The sequence below is a fragment of the Astatotilapia calliptera genome, chromosome 6, assembly GCF_964374335.1.
Source record: "Astatotilapia calliptera chromosome 6, fAstCal68.1, whole genome shotgun sequence".
Taxonomy (NCBI): Eukaryota; Metazoa; Chordata; class Actinopteri; order Cichliformes; family Cichlidae; genus Astatotilapia; species Astatotilapia calliptera.
Window position 1 is genome coordinate 13,834,760 of NC_137427.1, and position 22,809 is coordinate 13,857,568.

Consider the following 22,809-nt stretch of genomic DNA (forward strand, 5'->3'; position numbering starts at 1 on the left):
ATAACATGGTTGGTTATAACATGGTTGGTTATAACATGTTCCTAACATGGTTGGTTATAATATGGTTGGTTATAATACGGTTGGTTATAACATGGTTATAACATGGTTGGTTATAAAATCCTCATAACACGGTTGGTTATAACATGGTTATAATACGGTTGGTTATAACATGGTAGAATATGGTTGGTTGTAACACGGTAGAATATGGTTGGTTGCAACATGGTTGGCAATAACATGGTTATAACATGGCTGGTTATAATAAGGTTTGTTATAACATGGTTGGTTATAACATGGTTGGTAATAACACGGTTGGTTATAGCATGGTTATGACATTGTTGGTTGTAACATGGTTGGTTGTAACATGGTGGGTTATAACATGGTTGGTTATAACATGGTTATAACACGGTCGGTTATAAAATGGTTATAACATGGTTGGTTATAACATGGTTGGTCATAACACGGTTGATTATAACATGGTTGGTTATAACATGGTAGTTTATAACATGGTTGGTTATAACATGTTTGGTTATAACATGGTTATAACATGGTTGGTTATAACATGGTTGGTTGTAACATGGTAGGTTATAACATGGTTGGTTATAATATGGTTGGTAATAACATGGTTATAACACGGTTTGTTATAACATGATTGGTTATAACATGGTTATAACACGGTTGGTTATAACATGGTTGGTTATAACACGGTTGGTTATAACATGGTTGGTTATAACATGGTTGGTTATAACATGGTTATAACATGGTTGTTTAAAACATGGTTGGTTATAAAATGGTTGGTTATTGAATGGTTATAACATGGTTGGTTATAACATGGTTGGTTATAACACGGTTCGTTATAACACAGTTGGTTATAACATGGTTATAACACGGTTGTTATAACATGGTTGGTTATAAAAAGATTGGTTATTGCATGGTTATAACATATTTGGTTATAACATGGTTGGTTATAACATGGTTATAAGATAGTTGGTTATAACACGGTTGGTTATAACATAGTTGTTATAGCATGGTTATAACACAGTTGGTTATAACATGGTTATAATATGGTTGGTTATAACATGATTGGTTATAACATAGTTGGTTATAACATGGTTATAACATGGTTGGTTATAATATCGTTGGTTATAACATGTTCCTAACATGGTTGGTTATAACATGGTTATAACATGGTTGGTTATAACATGATTGGTTATAACATGGTTGGTTATAAAATGGTTGGTTATAGCATGGTTATAAAATGGTTGGTTGTAACACGGTTATAACATGGTTGCTTATAACATAGTTGGTTATAAAATGGTGGGTTATAGCATGGTAGAATATGGTTGGTTGTAACATGGTTGGTAATAACATGGTTAAAACATGGTTGGTGTTAACATGGTTGGTTATAGCATGGTTATAACATGGTGGGTTGTAACACGGTTGGTTATAACATGGTTATAACACGGTTGGTTATAACATTGTTGGTTATAACACGGTTGGTTATAACACGGTTGGTTATAACATTGTTATAACACGGTTGGTTATAACAATTGGTTGTAACATGGTTGGTTATAACATGGTTATAACACGGTTCGTTATAACATGGTTATAACACGGTTGGTTATAACACAATTGGTTGTAACATGGTTGGTTATAACATAGTTAGTTATAACATGGTTATATCATGGTTGGTTATAACACGGTTCGTTATAATATGGTTATAACACGGTTGGTTATAACACGGTTGATTATAACATGGTTATAACATGGTTGGCTATAACATGGTTTATATAACATGGTTATGACATGGTTGGTTATGACATGGTTGGTCATAACACGGTTGGTTATAACATGGTTATAACACAGTTGGTTATAACATGGTTATAACACGTTTGGTTATAACACGGTTGGTTATAATACGGTTAATTATAACATGGTTATGACACGTTTGGTTATAACAAGGTTGGTTATAACATGGTTATAACATGGTTGGATGTAACATGGTTTTATCATGGTGGTTATAACATGGTTAACACGGTTGGTTATAACATGGTTGGTTATAACGTGGTTAGTTATAACACGGTTGGTTAAAACATGTTATAACATAGTTGGTTATAACACGGTTGGTTATAACATGGTTGTTAAAACATGGTTATGACATGGTTGGTTATGACATGGTTGGTTATAACATGGTTGGTTATAACACGGTTGGTTATAACATGGTTGTTATAACATCGTTGGGTATAACTTGGTTATAACATGGTTGGTTATAACATGGTTGTTATAACATGTTCCTAACATGGTTGGTTATAACATGGTTGGTTATAACATGGTTGGTTATAACATGGTTGGTTATAACAAGGTTGATTATAACATGGTTATAAAATGGTTGGTTATAAAACGGTTGGTTTTAAAATTCTTATAACATAGTTATAACACGGTTGGTTAAAACATGGTTGGTTAAAACACGGTTGGTTATAACATGGTTATGACATGGTTGGTTATGACATGGTTGGTTATGACATTGTTGATTGTAACATGGTTGGTAAAAACATGGTTATAACATGGCTGGTTATAACATGGTTATAACACGGTTGGTTATAAAACGATTGGTTATAGCATGGTTATAACATGTTTGGTCAACACGGTTGGTTATAACATGGTTATAACATGGTTGGTCAACACGGTTGGTTATAACATGGTTATGACATGGTTGGTTATAACATGGTTATAACATGGTTGGTTATAACATGGTTATAACACGGTTGGTTATAACATGGTTGGTTAAAACACGGTTGGTTATAACATGGTTGGTTAAAACACGGTTGGTTATAACATGGTTGGTTTTAAAATGCTTATAACATGGTTATAACACGGTTGGATAAAACATGGTTGTTATAACATGGTTATGACATCGTTGGTTATGACATGGTTGGTTGTAACATGGTTGGTAAAAACATGGTTATAACATCGCTGGTTATAACATGGTTATAACACGGTTGGTTATAACACGGTTGGTTATAACACGGTTGGTTATAACATGGTTGGTTATAACATGGTTGGTTATAAAACGGTTGGTTATAGCATGTTTATAACATGTTTGGTCAACACGGTTGGTTATAGCATGGTTATAACATGGTTGGTTATATCATGGTTATAACACGGTTGGTTATAACATGGTTATAACACGGTTGGTTATAACATGGTTATAACACGGTTGGTTATAACATGGTTGGTTATAAAACGGTTGGTTATAACATGGTTATGACATGGTTGGTTATAACATGGTTATGACATGGTTGGTTATAACATGGTTATAACACGGTTGGTTATAACATGGTTATAACACGGTTGGTTATAACACGGTTGGTTATAACACGGTTGGTTATAACACGGTTGGTTATAACATGGTTGGTTATAACACGGTTGGTTATAACATGGTTGGTTATAACACGGTTGGTTATAACATGGTTATAACATGGTTGGTTATAACATGGTTGGTTATAAAACGGTTGGTTATAGCATGGTTATAACATGTTTGGTCAACACGGTTGGTTATAACATGGTTATGACATGGTTGGTTATAACATGGTTATGACATGGTTGGTTATAACATGGTTATAACACGGTTGGTTATAACATGGTTGGTTATAACATGGTTGGTTATAACATGGTTGGTTATAACATGGTTGGTTATAACACGGTTGGTTATAACACGGTTGGTTATAACATGGTTGGTTATAAAACAGTTGGTTTTAAAATGCTTATAACATGGTTATAACACGGTTGGTTAAAACATGGTTGTTATAACATGGTTATGACATGGTTGGTTATTACATGGTTGGGTATAACATTGTTGGGTATAACATGGTTATAACATGGTTGGTTATAACATGGTTATATCATTGTTGGTTATAACATGGTTATCAGAATCAGAATCAGAATCAGAATACTTTATTGATCCCTGGGGGAAATTATTTTTTGTTACAGTGCTCCATTTTAAACCAACATTAAGACAAGACAGACAATACGCTAACTAAGAATAGTACAAGATATACATATATATACATACATACATACATAAGTCACTTATAAATAAATATTTGGAAAAGAAACATGTGTAGCTGTAGCAGCAAACAGTGTGTTAAGTGGATGCGTTGTACAGGGAGATGGCCACAGGCAGGAATGATTTCCTGTGTCGTTCAGTGGTGCTTTTCGGTAATCTCAGTCTCTCACTGAACGAGCTCCTGTGACTGACCAACATGTCATGGAGTGGGTGGGAGGTGTTATCCAACATTAACTTTATCTTGGACAGCATCCGCCTCTCCGACACCACCTTGAGGGAGTCCAGCTCCATCCCCACAACATTGCTGGCCTTACGGATCAGTTTATTAAGTCTGTTGGCATCTGCGACCCTCAGCCTGCTCCCCCAGCATGCAACAGCATAGAGGATCGCACTGGCCACAACAGACTCATAGAAAATCCTCAGCATTTTCTGGCAGATGTTGAAGGACCTCAGTCGCCTCAAAAAATAGAGACGACTCTGGCCCTTCCTGTAAAGTGCTGTGGTGTTTTTAGCCCAGTCCAGTTTATTGTCAATGTGTACTCCAAGGTATTTATAGTCCTCCACAATGTCAACACTGACCCCCTGGATTGAAACAGGGGTCAAGTGTTTCCTGGTCTTCCTGAAGTCCACGATCAGTTCCTTGGTCTTTGCCACGTTGAGCTGCAGATGATTCTGCTCACACCACGTGACAAAGGAGTCGACCACAGCCCGGTACTCTGTCTCATCATCCCTGCTGATGCATCCAACCACCGCAGAGTCATCAGAAGACTTCTGAAGATGGCAGGTCTCTGTGCAGTGGCTGAAGTCTGTGGTGTAGAGGGTGAAGAGGAAGGGGGAGAGGACAGTCCCCTGTGGTGCCCCTGTGTTGCTAATCACCTTGTCAGACACACACTGTGGGAGACGTACATATTGTGGTCTTCCTGTCAGGTAATCAACAATCCAGGACACCAGAGAAGCATCCACCTGCATCGCTGCTAACTTATCACCCAGGAGGGTCGGCCTGATGGTGTTGAAATCACTGGAAAAGTCAAAAAACATGACCCTCACAGTGCTCGCCGGCTGGTCCAGATGGGTGTAGACACGATTGAGCAGGTAGATGATGGCGTCCTCTGTTCCTCTGTTATGACATGGTTGGTTATGACATGGTTGGTTATAACATTGTTGGGTATAACATAGTTATAACACGGTTGGTTATAACATGGTTATAACACGGTTGGTTATGGTATAACATAGTCAGTGCGCCCCAGGGTGGCTGTGGTTACAATGTAGCTTGCCATCACCAGTGTGCGAATGTGTGTGTGAATGGGTGGGTGACTGAATATGTAAAGCGCTTTGGGGTCCTTAGGGACTAGTAAAGCGCTATATAAATACAGGCCATTTACCATTTACCATTTATTACATGGTTGGTTATAAAACGGTTGGTTTTAACAAGGTTGGTTATAACATGTTTGGTTATAACATGGTTATACCATGGTTGGTTTTAACATGGTTGGTTATAGCATGGTTATAACAGTAGTTTGTAACATGGTTGGTTATAGCATGGTTGGTTATAACATTGTTATAAAACAGTTGGTTATAAAATGGTTATAACACAGTTGGTTATAACATTGTTATAACACGGTTGGTTATAACATGGTTATAACACGGTTGGTTATAACACTATTGGTTGTAACATGGTTGGTTATACCACGGTTGGTTATAACACGGTTGGTTTTAACATGGTTATAACATGGTTGTTTATAACACGGTTGGTTATAACATGGTTATAATACAGTTGGTTATAACATGGTTTGTTATAATATGGTTATGACATGGTTGGTTATTACATGGTTGGTTATAACATGGTTGGTTATAACATGGTTATAGCATGGTTGGTTATAATATGGTTGGTTATAACATGTTCCTAACATGGTTGGTTATAATATGGTTGGTTGCAACATGGTTGGCAATAACATGGTTATAACATGGCTGGTTATAACATGGTTATAACACAGTTGGTTGTAACATGGTTAGTTATAACATGGTTATAACACGGTTGGTTATAACATGGTTGGTTATAACATGGTTGGTTATAACATGGTTGGTTATAACATGGTTATAACATGTTTGGTTATAACATGGTTGGTTATAACATGGTTGGTTATAACATGTTCCTAACATGGTTGGTTATAATATGGTTGGTTATAATACGGTTGGTTATAACATGGTTATAACATGGTTGGTTATAAAATCCTCATAACACGGTTGGTTATAACATGGTTATAATACGGTTGGTTATAACATGGTAGAATATGGTTGGTTGTAACACGGTAGAATATGGTTGGTTGCAACATGGTTGGCAATAACATGGTTATAACATGGCTGGTTATAATAAGGTTTGTTATAACATGGTTGGTTATAACATGGTTGGTTATAACACAGTTGGTTATAACATGGTTATAACACGGTTGTTATAACATGGTTGGTTATAAAAAGATTGGTTATTGCATGGTTATAACATATTTGGTTATAACATGGTTGGTTATAACATGGTTATAAGATAGTTGGTTATAACACGGTTGGTTATAACATAGTTGTTATAGCATGGTTATAACACAGTTGGTTATAACATGGTTATAATATGGTTGGTTATAACATGATTGGTTATAACATAGTTGGTTATAACATGGTTATAACATGGTTGGTTATAATATCGTTGGTTATAACATGTTCCTAACATGGTTGGTTATAACATGGTTATAACATGGTTGGTTATAACATGATTGGTTATAACATGGTTGGTTATAAAATGGTTGGTTATAGCATGGTTATAAAATGGTTGGTTGTAACACGGTTATAACATGGTTGCTTATAACATAGTTGGTTATAAAATGGTGGGTTATAGCATGGTAGAATATGGTTGGTTGTAACATGGTTGGTAATAACATGGTTAAAACATGGTTGGTGTTAACATGGTTGGTTATAGCATGGTTATAACATGGTGGGTTGTAACACGGTTGGTTATAACATGGTTATAACACGGTTGGTTATAACATGGTTGGTTATAACACGGTTGGTTATAACACGGTTGGTTATAACATTGTTATAACACGGTTGGTTATAACAATTGGTTGTAACATGGTTGGTTATAACATGGTTATAACACGGTTCGTTATAACATGGTTATAACACGGTTGGTTATAACACAATTGGTTGTAACATGGTTGGTTATAACATAGTTAGTTATAACATGGTTATATCATGGTTGGTTATAACACGGTTCGTTATAATATGGTTATAACACGGTTGGTTATAACACGGTTGATTATAACATGGTTATAACATGGTTGGCTATAACATGGTTTATATAACATGGTTATGACATGGTTGGTTATGACATGGTTGGTCATAACACGGTTGGTTATAACATGGTTATAACACAGTTGGTTATAACATGGTTATAACACGTTTGGTTATAACACGGTTGGTTATAATACGGTTAATTATAACATGGTTATGACACGTTTGGTTATAACAAGGTTGGTTATAACATGGTTATAACATGGTTGGATGTAACATGGTTTTATCATGGTGGTTATAACATGGTTAACACGGTTGGTTATAACATGGTTGGTTATAACGTGGTTGGTTATAACACGGTTGGTTAAAACATGTTATAACATAGTTGGTTATAACACGGTTGGTTATAACATGGTTGTTAAAACATGGTTATGACATGGTTGGTTATGACATGGTTGGTTATAACATGGTTGGTTATAACACGGTTGGTTATAACATGGTTGTTATAACATCGTTGGGTATAACTTGGTTATAACATGGTTGGTTATAACATGGTTGTTATAACATGTTCCTAACATGGTTGGTTATAACATGGTTGGTTATAACATGGTTGGTTATAACATGGTTGGTTATAACAAGGTTGATTATAACATGGTTATAAAATGGTTGGTTATAAAACGGTTGGTTTTAAAATTCTTATAACATAGTTATAACACGGTTGGTTAAAACATGGTTGGTTAAAACACGGTTGGTTATAACATGGTTATGACATGGTTGGTTATGACATGGTTGTTTATGACATTGTTGATTGTAACATGGTTGGTAAAAACATGGTTATAACATGGCTGGTTATAACATGGTTATAACACGGTTGGTTATAAAACGATTGGTTATAGCATGGTTATAACATGTTTGGTCAACACGGTTGGTTATAACATGGTTGGTTATAACATGGTTATAACATGGTTGGTCAACACGGTTGGTTATAACATGGTTATGACATGGTTGGTTATAACATGGTTATAACATGGTTGGTTATAACATGGTTATAACACGGTTGGTTATAACATGGTTGGTTAAAACACGGTTGGTTATAACATGGTTATGACATGGTTGGTTATAACATGGTTATAACATGGTTGGTTATAACATGGTTATAACACGGTTGGTTATAACATGGTTGGTTAAAACACGGTTGGTTATAACATGGTTATGACATGGTTGGTTATAACAATTGGTTGTAACATGGTTGGTTATAACATGGTTATAACACGGTTCGTTATAACATGGTTATAACACGGTTGGTTATAACACAATTGGTTGTAACATGGTTGGTTATAACATAGTTAGTAATAACATGGTTATATCATGGTTGGTTATAACACGGTTCGTTATAATATGGTTATAACACGGTTGGTTATAACACGGTTGATTATAACATGGTTATAACATGGTTGGCTATAACATGGTTTATATAACATGGTTATGACATGGTTGGTTATGACATGGTTGGTCATAACACGGTTGGTTATAACATGGTTATAACACAGTTGGTTATAACATGGTTATAACACGTTTGGTTATAACACGGTTGGTTATAATACGGTTAATTATAACATGGTTATGACACGTTTGGTTATAACAAGGTTGGTTATAACATGGTTATAACATGGTTGGATGTAACATGGTTTTATCATGGTGGTTATAACATGGTTAACACGGTTGGTTATAACATGGTTGGTTATAACGTGGTTGGTTATAACACGGTTGGTTAAAACATGTTATAACATAGTTGGTTATAACACGGTTGGTTATAACATGGTTGTTAAAACATGGTTATGACATGGTTGGTTATGACATGGTTGGTTATAACATGGTTGGTTATAACACGGTTGGTTATAACATGGTTGTTATAACATCGTTGGGTATAACTTGGTTATAACATGGTTGGTTATAACATGGTTGTTATAACATGTTCCTAACATGGTTGGTTATAACATGGTTGGTTATAACATGGTTGGTTATAACATGGTTGGTTATAACAAGGTTGATTATAACATGGTTATAAAATGGTTGGTTATAAAACGGTTGGTTTTAAAATTCTTATAACATAGTTATAACACGGTTGGTTAAAACATGGTTGGTTAAAACACGGTTGGTTATAACATGGTTATGACATGGTTGGTTATGACATGGTTGGTTATGACATTGTTGGTTGTAACATGGTTGGTAAAAACATGGTTATAACATGGCTGGTTATAACATGGTTATAACACGGTTGGTTATAAAACGATTGGTTATAGCATGGTTATAACATGTTTGGTCAACACGGTTGGTTATAACATGGTTGGTTATAACATGGTTATAACATGGTTGGTTATAACATGGTTATAACATGGTTGGTTATAACATGGTTATGACATGGTTGGTTATAACATGGTTATAACATGGTTGGTTATAACATGGTTATAACACGGTTGGTTATAACATGGTTGGTTAAAACACGGTTGGTTATAACATGGTTATGACATGGTTGGTTATAACATGGTTATAACATGGTTGGTTATAACATGGTTATAACACGGTTGGTTATAACATGGTTGGTTAAAACACGGTTGGTTATAACATGGTTGGTTATAACTCGGTTGATTATAACATGGTTGGTTTTAAAATGCTTATAACATGGTTATAACACGGTTGGTTATAACATGGTTGGTTATAACACGGTTGGTTATAACATGTTCCTAACATGGTTGGTTATAACATGGTTGGTTATAACATGGTTGGTTATAACATGGTTATAAAATGGTTGGTTATAAAACGGTTGGTTTTAAAATTCTTATAACATAGTTATAACACGGTTGGTTATAACATGGTTGTTATAACATGGTTATGACATGGTTGGTTATGACATGGTTGGTTATGACATTGTTGGTTGTAACATGGTTGGTAAAAACATGGTTATAACATGGCTGGTTATAACATGGTTATAACACGGTTGGTTATAAAACGATTGGTTATAGCATGGTTATAACATGTTTGGTCAACACGATTGGTTATAACATGGTTGGTTATAACATGGTTATAACATGGTTGGTTATAACATGGTTATAACACGGTTGGTTATAACATGGTTGGTTAAAACACGGTTGGTTATAACATGGTTGGTTATAACACGGTTGATTATAACATGGTTATAAAATGGTTGGTTATAATACGGTTGGTTTTAAAATGCTTATAACATGGTTATAACACGGTTGGTTAAAACATAGTTGTTATAACATGGTTATGACATGGTTGGTTGTAACATGGTTGGTTGTAACATGGTTGGTAAAAACATGGTTATAACATGGCTGGTTATAACATGGTTATAACACGGTTGGTTATAACACGGTTGGTTATAACATGGTTGGTTATAAAACGGTTGGTTATAGCATGTTTATAACATGTTTGGTCAACACGGTTGGTTATAACATGGTTATAACACGGTTGGTTATAACATGGCTATAACACGGTGGGTTATAACATGGTTATAACACGGTTGGTTATAACATGGTTGGTTATAACACGGTTGGTTATAACACGGTTGGTTATAGCATGTTTATAACATGTTTGGTCAACACGGTTGGTTATAACATGGTTATAACACGGTTGGTTATAACATGGTTATAACACGGTTGGTTATAACATGGTTATAACACGGTTGGTTATAACATGGTTATAACACGGTTGATTATAACATGGTTATAAAATGGTTGGTTATAAAACGGTTGGTTTTAAAATGCTTATAACATGGTTATAACAGGGTTGGTTAAAACATGGTTGTTATAACATGGTTATGACATGGTTGGTTATGACATGGTTGGTTATGACATGGTTGGTTGTAACATGGTTGGTAAAAACATGGTTATAACATGGCTGGTTATAACATGGTTATAACACGGTTGGTTATAACACAGTTGGTTATTACATGGTTATAACACAGTTGGTTATAACATGGTTATAACACGGTTGGTTATAACATGGTTATAACACGGTTGGTTATGACATGGTTGTTATAACATGGTTATGACATGGTTGGTTATGACATGGTTGGGTATAACATTGTTGGGTATAACATGGTTATAACATGGTTGGTTATAACATGGTTATATCATTGTTGGTTATAACATGGTTATCAGAATCAAAATCAGAATCAGAATACTTTATTGATCCCTGGGGGAAATTATTTTTTGTTACAGTGCTCCATTTTAAACCAACATTAAGACAAGACAGACAATACTCTAACTAAGAATAGTACAATATATACATATATATACATACATACATACATACATAAGTCACTTATAAATAAATATTTGGAAAAGAAACATGTGTAGCTGTAGCAGCAAACAGTGTGTTAAGTGGATGCGTTGTACAGGGAGATGGCCACAGGCAGGAATGATTTCCTGTGTCGTTCAGTGGTGCTTTTCGGTAATCTCAGTCTCTCACTGAACGAGCTCCTGTGACTGACCAACATGTCATGGAGTGGGTGGGAGGTGTTATCCAACATTAACTTTATCTTGGACAGCATCCGCCTCTCCGACACCACCTTGAGGGAGTCCAGCTCCATCCCCACAACATTGCTGGCCTTACGGATCAGTTTATTAAGTCTGTTGGCATCTGCGACCCTCAGCCTGCTCCCCCAGCATGCAACAGCATAGAGGATCGCACTGGCCACAACAGACTCATAGAAAATCCTCAGCATTTTCTGGCAGATGTTGAAGGACCTCAGTCGCCTCAAAAAATAGAGACGACTCTGGCCCTTCCTGTAAAGTGCTGTGGTGTTTTTAGCCCAGTCCAGTTTATTGTCAATGTGTACTCCAAGGTATTTATAGTCCTCCACAATGTCAACACTGACCCCCTGGATTGAAACAGGGGTCAAGTGTTTCCTGGTCTTCCTGAAGTCCACGATCAGTTCCTTGGTCTTTGCCACGTTGAGCTGCAGATGATTCTGCTCACACCACGTGACAAAGGAGTCGACCACAGCCCGGTACTCTGTCTCATCATCCCTGCTGATGCATCCAACCACCGCAGAGTCATCAAAAAACTTCTGCAGATGGCAGGTCTCTGTGCAGTGGCTGAAGTCTGTGGTGTAGAGGGTGAAGAGGAAGGGGGAGAGGACAGTCCCCTGTGGTGCCCCTGTGTTGCTAATCACTTTGTCAGACACACACTGTGGGAGACGTACATATTGTGGTCTTCCTGTCAGGTAATCAACAATCCAGGACACCAGAGAAGCATCCACCTGCATCGCTGCTAACTTATCACCCAGGACGGTCGGCCTGATGGTGTTATAACATGGTTATTGCATGGTTGGTTATAATATGGTTGGTTATAACATGTTCCTAACATGGTTGGTTATAATATGGTTGGTTGCAACATGGTTGGCAATAACATGGTTATAACATGGCTGGTTATAACATGGTTATAACACAGTTGGTTGTAACATGGTTAGTTATAACATGGTTATAACACGGTTGGTTATAACATGGTTGGTTATAACATGGTTGGTTATAACATGGTTATAACATGTTTGGTTATAACATGGTTGGTTATAACATGGTTGGTTATAACATGGTTGGTTATAACATGTTCCTAACATGGTTGGTTATAATATGGTTGGTTATAACACGGTTGGTTATAACATGGTTATAACATGGTTGGTTATAAAATCATCATAACACGGTTGGTTATAACATGGTTATAATACGGTTGGTTATAACATGGTAGAATATGGTTGGTTGTAACACGGTAGAATATGGTTGGTTGCAACATGGTTGGCAATAACATGGTTATAACATGGCTGGTTATAACATGGTTATAACACAGTTGGTTGTAACATGGTTAGTTATAACATGGTTATAACATGGTTGGTTATAACATGGTTGGTTATAACATGGTTGGTTGTAACACGGTAGGTTATAACACGGTTGATATAACATGGTTATAACACGTTTGTTATAACATGCTTATAACACGGTTGGTTTTAACATGGTTATAACATGGTTGGTTATAACATGGTTATAACACGTTTGGTTATAACATGGTTGGTTATAACATGGTTGTTTATAACACGGTTGGTTATAACATGGTTATAACACGTTTGTTATAACATGGTAACACATGGTTGGTTATACACAGTTGGTTATAACATGGTTATAACATGGTTGGTTATAACATGGTTGGTTATAACATGGTTATGACATGGTTGGTTATGACATGGTTGGTTACAACATTGTTGGGTATAACATGGTTATAACACGGTTGGTTATAACATGGTTAGTTATAACATGGTTTTAACACGGTTGGTTATAACAAGGTTGGTTATAACATGGTTTTAACACGGTTGGTTATAACATGGTTGGTAAATTCGAATGGTGCAGCAGGATTTGACCTCTCTTCAGGTAAGTCCCCCATTACTTGCTTGCAGGTTCTTGCCTTTGCCTTCTTGCAGATGATGCACTGGTCAACGACCTTTTGGGCAATAATTCTTCCTCTGACAACCCAAGCCTTCATTCTCATCCGCAGTAAGGTTTCTGCCACTCCGCCATGTCCCTCGCTGTGTGCTTCTCTGGCAAGGAGGGTGGATAGCCAGGCTTGGAATGGTAGAAGGGGAACGGCTTTGCGGTCTTTTTTGAAGGTTTGGATTCTGCCACCACAAACCAGAAGTCCACTTGTTTGGTCTCTGTAAACGACTAGTCTGTCTGTTGTGGTGCTTGGGAAGTTGACACCCTCTTGTGCTGCTAGGCCAAGGTCTCGAAAAGCATCTTGTCTCTCACAGACTGTGAGGACACCCGAAGATGGTACTGCCTCCCACTTTACTTGGTCTCTGGTCTTGGATCTCATGAACTTTTTGGCAACCCTCCAGACCCACGCCACGGTCCCAATCAGCCTTCTCAGGTTGCTGAATCGCCTTTCGTCGATTAGCTGTTGGGTTGCTACTCCTCGTGGTCTTCTCGACTCTACGTGTGCTGAGTCCTGAGCTGCCTTGATGTGGACTCTGGTAAGGACCGCAACAAAAGTCTTTTTCTGTAGCTTTGTGACCTTTTCTCGAGCTTGGGCAGCGACTTTCAGCTCTTCGAGTGACTTGGACTCAGCCATGCTGTTTTCTCGGTTGTTGATTGGACTGGCAAACGGCGTGCAATTTCCTCCAGGCCCCCAGGTGGAGTCTTCTCCGTCTTTGTGGTGAGCTTTTGTGGAGTCTTCACTGGTCAAGGCCGGTTTCTCTACTGGCCAGGCCGGTTTTTTACTGTCAAGTGTTCCTCTGACTGTGAGGTGTCCACACTTGAAAAAGACCAGACTTTGAATTTCACTCAACTTTATTTAGACCAACTAGTTTGATAGCTGGTAGGTAGCAGCAGGTAAAAAACCTTTCAACACAAAAATAAAGAACATTTCATTAACCATTCAGATAAATTACACAGAAGACAGATGAAATAACAAAATACACTTCAGTAAAGCCATTTGCCATGTGGTTAACTGTGTTAATTTAACTGTGGTTCTTAAATAAATATACACAATGTGTCTTCTTTGCATTTAACACTTTTTTATAAACAATTGTATTTTAAAGTATACATTTTAGAGTTCACAAACATTTTAATAGACTTTAACTAAGGATTTTCTTTACAAAGAATTATTTTCTTTAAATCAAAACCAAACATTTATTCACTAGTTTTACGATCCACCCAAGGATTTGGGGTAACTATTTTTAATATTAATTAACATAAATATGTGGGAACACTAACTGCACAAACAATTTATTCAAACTTAAACATTCATTTTTGTCAATATAATTAAACTTAAATGCAGCAACTATTTCCCTAAGCATAAAACATTTGCACAACTGAGCTTCCATAGTCCCAGATACATCTGCAAAAGCAAAATGTGAACTCAAGAGCTTACCAATAGCCTGTCTTGTTCAAAGTCTTCCTCACAGTGGAAAAGTGCTTTGTTTGCCGTCCTCTCAGTATGTTGCACCCGGGTCAAATGACTGCTGCATGCATTTAAAGGTTTACTCGGCACGCCCACCCTTGATTGCTCTAATGTGGCTCACCTGGCAGGGCGGCGCACACCGTGTTATAACATGGTTGGTTATAACACGTTTGGTTATAACACGGTTGGTTGTAACATGGTTATAACACGGTTGGTTATAAAATCATCATAACACGGTTGGTTATGACATGGTTATAATACGGTTGGTTATAGCATGGTAGAATATGGTTGGTTGTAACATGGTTGGTAATAACATGCTTATAACATGGCTGGTTATGACATGGTTATAACACGGTTGGTTATAACATGGTTATAACATGGTTGCATATAACAGGGTTGGTTATAACATGGTTGTGACAAAGGTGGTTATGACATGGTTGGTTATAACATGGTTTGTTATAACAAGGTTGGTTATAACATGGTGGGTTGTAACATGGTTGGTTATAACATGGTTGGTTATAACATGGTTGATATAACATGGTTATGACATGGTTGGTTATTACATGGTTGGTTATAACATGGTTGGTTATAACATGGTTATAGCATGGTTGGTTATAATATGGTTGGTTATAACATGTTCCTAACATGGTTGGTTATAATATGGTTTGTTATAATATGGTTATGACATGGTTGGTTATTACATGGTTATAACATGGTTGGAAATAACATGGTTTTATCATGGTGGTTATAACATGGTTATAACACGGTTGATTATAACACGGATGGTTTTAACATGGTTATACCATGGTTGGTTATAACACGGTTGGTTATAACACGGATGGTTTTAACATCGTTATAACTCGGTTGGTTATAACACGGTTGGTTATAACATGGTTATAACACGGTTGGTTATAACATGGTTATACCACGGTTGGTTATAACACAGTTGGTTATAACACAGTTGGTTATAACACGGTTGGTTATAACATGGTTATAACACGGTTGGTTATAACAATTGGTTGTAACATGGTTGGTTATAACATGGTTGGTTATAATACGGTTAATTATAATATGGTTATGACACGTTTGGTTATAACAAGGTTGGTTATAACATGGTTATAACATGGTTGGATGTAACATGGTTTTATCATGGTGGTTATAACATGGTTATAACACGGTTGATTATAACAAGGTTGGTTTTAACATGGTTATAACACGGTTGGTTATAACATGGTTGGTTATAACAATTGGTTGTAACATGGTTGGTTATAACACGTTTGGTTATAACACGGTTGGTTATAACATGGTTATAAAACGGTTGGTTATAACACTATTGGTTGTAACATGGTTGGTTATAACATAGTTAGTTATAACATGGTTATAACATGGTTGGTTATAACACGGTTGGTTATAACACGGTTATAACACGGTTGGTTATAACATGGTAGGTTGTAACATGGTTGGTTATAACATGGTTGGTTATAGCATGGTTATGACATGGTTGGTTATAACACAGTTGGTTATAACACGGTTGGTTATAACGTGGTTATAACATGGTTGGTTATAACATGGTTATAACATGGTTGGTTATAACACGGTTGGTTATAATGTGGTTATAACATGGTTGGTTATAACATGGTTGGTCAACACGGTTGGTTATAACATGGTTATAACATGTTTGGTTATAACATGGTTATAACACGGTTGGTTATAACACTATTGGTTGTAACATGGTTGGTTATAACATGGTTAGTTATAACATGGTTATAACATGGTTGGTTATAACACGGTTGGTTATAACATGGTTAACACGGTTGGTTATAACATGGTTGGTTATAACACGGTTGGTTATAACACGGTTGGTTAAAACATGTTATAATATGGTTTGTTATAACAAGGTTGGTTATAACATGTTTGGTTATAACATGGTTGGTTATAACATGGTTATAACATGGTTGGTTGTAACATGGTTGGTTAAAGAATGGTTGTTATAACATGGTTATGACATGGTTGGTTATGACATGGTTGGTTATAACATGGTTGGTGATAACATGGTTATAACATGGTTGGTTAAAACATGGTTGGTTAAAACATGTTATAACATGGTTGGTTATAAAACGGTTGGTTATAACATGGTTATAACACGGTTGGTTATAACACGGTTGGTTATAACATGGTTATAACATTGTTGGTTATAAAACGGTTGGTTATAACATGGTTATACCATTGTTGGTTATAACATGGTTATAAAACAGTTGGTTATAAAATGGTTATAACACGGTTGGTTATAACATGGTTATAACACGGTTGGTTATAACACTATTGCTTGTAACTTGGTTGGTTATACCACGGTTGGTTATAACACGGTTGATTTTAACATGGTTATAACATGGTTGGTTATAACACGGTTGGTTATAACATGGTTTTAACACGGTTGGTTATAACACGGTTGATTATAACACGGTTTGTTTTAACATGGTTGGTTATAACACGGTTAGTTGTAACATGTTATAACATGGTTGGTTATAACACGCTTGGTTATAATATGTTTATAACATGGTTGGTTATAACATCTTTATAACATGGTTGGTCACAAAACAGTTGGTTTTAACATGGTTATAACATGGTTGGTTATAAAACGGTTGGTTATAACATGGTTATAACATGGTTGGTCAACATGGTTGGTTATAACATGGTTATAACATGGTTGGTTATAACATGGTTGGTTATAACATGGTTGGTTATAAAACGGTTGGTTATAGCATGGTTATAACATGGTTGGTTGTAACATGGTTGGTTATAACATGGTTATAACACGGTTGTTTGTAACACGGTTGGTTATAACACTGTTGGTTATAGCATGGTTATAACATGGTTGGTTTTAACACGGTTGGTTATAACATGGTTGATTCTAACATGGTTATAACAATACAACATGCATGAAGAGGATGATGTGGACAAAATACTCATTTGCCTAATAATTCTGCACTCCCTGTATGTCTAGGCAAGGAAAGTGATGTTACAGATTACTTCAGTACTCAACAAACAAGACTTGTTTGCCAGTTGGAACTGCCATCTTCAAACAGAAATCTTCCAGAATAACATCTTCAACATTCACACACACACACACACACACACACACACACACACACACACACACACACACACACACACACACACATTGTAACACTGCTTTGAGTGGATAAAGACTGGTAATGTAATGCTGTAATTCAGGTTTTGCAGTGCAGGCTACACTATTGCAGCTTGTGTCTAATCTGTTGTATTTTAATAATAAGGTGCATCTGTGGTGAAGGCGCATGCTAAGATAGAAAACTATATCAGAGGGAGGTGGTCTCTAGGGCAAATCTGTCACACTCTACAGGTACCGATACTTAATTTACTGCTAATTTGTTAAGACTGCTAGATGACAGCATTGTGTAATTAAAACAAAACGCAAAGGTGATATTCTAAATTTGTTTCATTTTCTGTACATGAAGGACTTCTACAGCCACAGTAACTGGGTGGAGCTGGGAAATAAAGCTCCATACAATGCTCTGATCAGACCTGACCAACTTCTTAAGAACTTGGCAGGTAGGTGCCCTCCTCCCACTGTCTGTGTTTAGAGTTGAGAATTCCACTTTAAATATGATCTAGATTAAATTTGTAGTAGTATTTGTAATGTTTACTTTCAAAATCTAAATCAATATTTTTTTTTCTTATTTATTTGATATTTCTGCAGGACAAAATACTCCAACTTGCAGAAGTTGCGTATGAGAGAACTGTACTAACAACATTCTGCCTGATGTGCTGAACCAGGGACTTCTGACTTCAGGCTACTTTAACCTAATCTCCTCATCAAAACCTACAGGTAACTTGGAGCAATCATCTTGTTAGGTTTTGTATTGTTGATTGTCATTTATGCTTAGAGATATTTAACCATATATGCTTAGAGGTGTATAATCAATTGTGTAGTGATAGTCTGCAAACTTTGTGTGCATTAGAGAGCACTTTGGGAGTACGAGAGAGGTCGTACCTTGTCTTTTTGTTTTATGGTAGGATTAACGTAGCTACGTCTGTTCTAGTCTAAGTGCTTTTTGTTTATAAATGAACTGCAGGACTTCCTCAATGTGTTATCTAGGGTGAAGCATCTAGGGTGAGACTACCCTCTTCCTGACCAAGTATGTTTGCTTTTGTGCTTTCATGTTATAGGACCCTTTGATCAGCAGTAACACACACACACACACACACGCACACGCACACACGGTACTCTTTGTGTGTATATAGACGTCATATGTTAATGAACCTATGCATATTCATGTAACCTCAATAAAAGAGCAGTGTTACGGGGGAGCGGTCGAGAGCAACTGGGGTCAAGCGAAGGAACGGCGTCTGTCCGGTTCTCTCCCGTGCACGAGAAACATGAAGAACTTTGCCTACTTCGTGTCTTGCTTGCTGTGTAATTATATTGCCTTCAACGTTCCAGCGAATAGGTTCAAGCTACAACTTATTACATCTCTTTTGATGTGTTATGATAAAGTCTTTGTATGTTTTCAATATCTCTTGACAAAATGATAAAATGTTATCCCTATTCAAAGGTAAATGCAGTCACGGTGGATCTGCTGATCGCACAAGCAGGAGGGATCCAGTGGGCGGGATCAATAAGGATACACTTGATTCCAGTCATGGCTTCCGTCACAGTGAAGCAGCTAATCTGGCTATTCGTGCCACCATGGAGCTTCTGGAGGACATCAGATTAGCAGCTGGAGACACAAACTTCATGAGGTAAAGCTAGCTCTCAAGTGTCACACAAGAGGAAACAAATGTGGGGAAAATGGAGCTGCAGCACATGATAAAAAATAAACACTTAAACATTCCTGCGCCTCTTGCTTTTTATTGAATTGATCATCATTTTTAGATTAGATTTAGATGTGTAGGATTAAAAAATGGTTTGTCTGAGGTATTTCTGTGCATGCCATGGAGCTATATTTTTCTGCATCTCAAATACAGACGTTGTAGACTGCCACCATTTCTGTTTCAGTTTCTAGTGGCCTTTTTATTAGCTTCAATCTTAGCTGACAGAGAAGTGTCAGTGCTGTGGTCTTCTGTTGCTTTAGATGGCCTACTTCAAGGTTAGAGGCGTTGTGCATTCAGAGATGGTCTTCTACATAGTGAGTGGTTATTTCTTTCTTATTCACCTAAAGCACTCTGGCCACTGGTGTCTTGTAACGTCTGACATCAACAAGACATTTTGTCATGGTCGGCTGTGTGGCAGGAAGGATGAGGACCCAATCGCAAAACTCACGGACTCAAGGGATGAACTCAAAAGGCAGCTTTATTGCTGACAAGATGACAGGAAAATACAAAACTTAAACTGGGCACAATAAACTAATACTTGGAGAGAGACACAGGGAAATCCACGCAGCATGAGGGAGACTACGACACAGAACTGAGGGAGACGCAGACATAAATACACAGAGGGTTAACGAGCGAAGTGGGAGCACACGGGGAACACAGCTGACACAGATAATCATAACGAGACAGGGCAGGAGTGAACACAACATGACGCATACTGACGAGAGACTGTCAAAGTAAAACAGGAAGTACAGAGGTTCAGACAGGAGGAGAGAGCACGTGGAGAACACAGACATAACAGGCTGGGGAAAACATGGAATAAAACACGAAAGGGGACAAGGGCTCATGAATACATAGAGGGGCACACAGGGGGTGAGAGTCACAAAGGGAAAGCACACAGGGAACAACATAACAGGGCAACTCAGGAAACAGAACCTAAACAGGGAACTGAATACAAAAATACAAGAGAACTAAGAATACTGGGCCAACACGGCCCAGGACCATGACATCACCCCCCCCTTAAGGGCTGGCTCCAGACAGCCCAAACACAGGAAAACAAAAAACCAAACAGAAAACGACCCAGGGCGGGCGGCGGGGGCCCAGGACGGAGGGCTCGGAACAGAAAACAAAAAGGAAAGCACAGCTCAGTTCAGGGGGCCGGCCGTGCACAAGGCAACGGCGACGACGTGGAAACAGTTCAGGGGGCCGGCCGTGCGCAAGGCAGCGGCGGCGAAGGAGACGGAGCAGTTCAGGAGGCCGGCCGCGCGGAAGGCAGCGGCGGAGATGACGGAGCAGTTCAGGAGGCCGGCCGCGCGGAAGGCAGCGGTGGCTCTCCAGTGTCAGGCGTGCTGGCCATGGCCCGGTGGGCACAGGACCAGACGAGGCAGGACCAGACGAGGCATAGGCTGAAGCTGGACCAGGAGGAGCAGAAGCCGAAGACTCTGAGGCTGGGCCAGGCGAGGACGAAGACCCTGAGGCTGGGCCAGGCGAGGACGAAGCTGAAGCCGGAGTCGAAGCTGGACCAGGCGACGGTGAAGCAGGAGCTGAGACTGAGGCCGGACCAGGCGAAGCACAGGCTGGAGCTGGACCAGGCGTGGCAGAGGCGGAGGCGGAGGCTGGACCAGACGGCGACGTGGACGGAGACACGGAGGCCGCAGCTAGCGTGGATGAAGACACGGCCACTGCAAACGTGGACGAGGCTGCCGGTGGAGCAGCTGGTGGCTGAACGGGCCCCTCGGACCCCCCAGCGGAGACGAGGAGGTGCTGGCCGGGCTGACCTGAGCCGCCAGCGGAGACGAGGAGCGGCTGGAGAGGTTCCCCTGAACCCCCAGCGGAGACGAGGAGCGGCTGGCCGGGCTGACCTGAGCCGCCAGCGGAGACGAGGAGCGGCTGGAGAGGTTCCCCTGAACCCCCAGCGGAGACGAGGAGCGGCTGGAGAGGTTCCCCTGAACCCCCAGCGGAGACGAGGAGGTGCTGGCCGGGCTGAGCAGAGCCGCCAGCGGAGACGAGGAGCGGCTGGAGAGGTTCCCTTGAACCCCCAGCGGAGATGAGGAGCTGCTGGAGGGGTCCTCCTGAACCCCCAGCGGTGACGAGGTGCTGGAGAGGTTCTCCTGAACCCCCAGCGGGAACAGAAGCAGAGCCAGCAGGTGCAGAGATTTCTGCCTGAGGGGACGCTAACTGTAGCTGCACAGGGCACGCAGTCGGCTTGGGGTGCAACCGCTGGGGCTGTGCAGGACAAACAGTCCGTCCAAGCTTTGTTAGCACGACGCTGTCCTCAACTGGCTGAGTGAGCTCACAAGAGCCTCCAGCAGAGGATGGCGGTGATTGAACGAGTTGCTGAACTACTAACTGAGCTAGTAACAGAGTTAATGAGTGAGCTGATAATGGAGCTGATAACTGTGCTAGAGACTGAACTGGTGACAAAATAAGAAACTGTGCTAATAACTGAGCTACTGACTGCGTTATGGACAGAAATGCCAGTTGTAGTGGTAGTTGCGCTTGTGGTTGAGCAGGTGTCTGACTCTTAGCTGCTCTCCTTCTGGGAACAGGAACAGGTGCTAGGCCTGGCCGAACACCAGTCATCCCCACCCGAGGAACAGATACGGGTGCAGGGACGAGCTGGGCTCTGGCTGCCTTTACCCTGG

General features: G+C 38.9%; 1 pseudogene across 1 annotated transcript in view; it reads left to right on the forward strand.

Annotated features, from left to right (window-relative positions):
- Nucleotides 1-22,809, forward strand: part of LOC113024940 (uncharacterized) — a 40,200-nt pseudogene that overhangs the window by 6,306 nt on the left and 11,085 nt on the right. The window contains exons 3-6 of the transcript XR_013909371.1: nucleotides 18,610-18,695; nucleotides 18,811-18,904; nucleotides 19,053-19,181; nucleotides 19,909-20,095. The product of XR_013909371.1 is annotated as an uncharacterized LOC113024940 (transcript). The remainder of the gene's footprint in view (nucleotides 1-18,609; nucleotides 18,696-18,810; nucleotides 18,905-19,052; nucleotides 19,182-19,908; nucleotides 20,096-22,809) is intronic.